The 709-nt window shown below is 34.3% G+C and overlaps 1 long non-coding RNA gene across 1 annotated transcript in view; it reads left to right on the top strand.

The window, feature by feature from the left end:
* LOC147817244 (uncharacterized) overlaps positions 1-709 on the top strand; it is a 3,187-nt gene that overhangs the window by 599 nt on the left and 1,879 nt on the right. The gene's annotated exons all lie outside the window — the stretch shown is intronic.

Raw genomic sequence — 709 nt, 5'->3', positions numbered from 1 at the left:
GTGCGCCTAGCAACCAGATAACCAACTCTCCAAGCTCCGCTAGCTTTACATTAGCCGCATGTTAGGTCTTAAAATATTTTACTGAGCGGAAAAGGCCATCAAAGTTACAGTTTATTCACGTCGGTGCAGTTTGTGATATATTAGTAAAAGGAAAAGAAAACATGGCAGCTCTGTCATGCAGCTAATCATTCAAAATATTACAAACTAAACTGCATTTGTTGCCCTTGTCTAAATCAGCCTTTATAGAGTCTACAGCTTCAGCACCACTAAAAATCCAAGTGAATGAGATACATTTTAATGGAGAAACAGTGTGGTAAACATGTGGCTTAGATTCATTAGATTTGTGTTTGTGACTCATGGGTGTCTGAGTCAGTGACAGACACATTCATTACAAAAAGAAAATGTTCTTCCAAAGTATGCAAGCTCATAGAAGAAGGTAGAACAATCAGATTTTAAAGGCCTTTCTGTCAGTTTTTCATTTGTGATTTTGGCCTGTACAAATAAAACATACTGTTCTACAGTATAACATGTCAATAAGAAATGTAAAACGATCTGTCCATACATTGTGAGCCATTATCAAGCAATGTGTGTCTAACCCTAACCCTTCATTTTATTTTGTCATATGTACAGTATATATATATATATAGATATATATACATATATCTATATATGCATTTATATATAAATATGTTATTATAGCAGCCCTATC

The sequence above is a fragment of the Seriola lalandi genome, unplaced genomic scaffold, assembly GCF_002814215.2.
Source record: "Seriola lalandi dorsalis isolate HSWRI2012SDOR001 ecotype SW California unplaced genomic scaffold, Sedor1 jcf7180002054983, whole genome shotgun sequence".
Lineage (NCBI taxonomy): Eukaryota > Metazoa > Chordata > Actinopteri > Carangiformes > Carangidae > Seriola > Seriola lalandi.
Note: the sequence above shows the minus strand (reverse complement) of the source record. Positions and strands in the feature narration are given on the sequence as shown.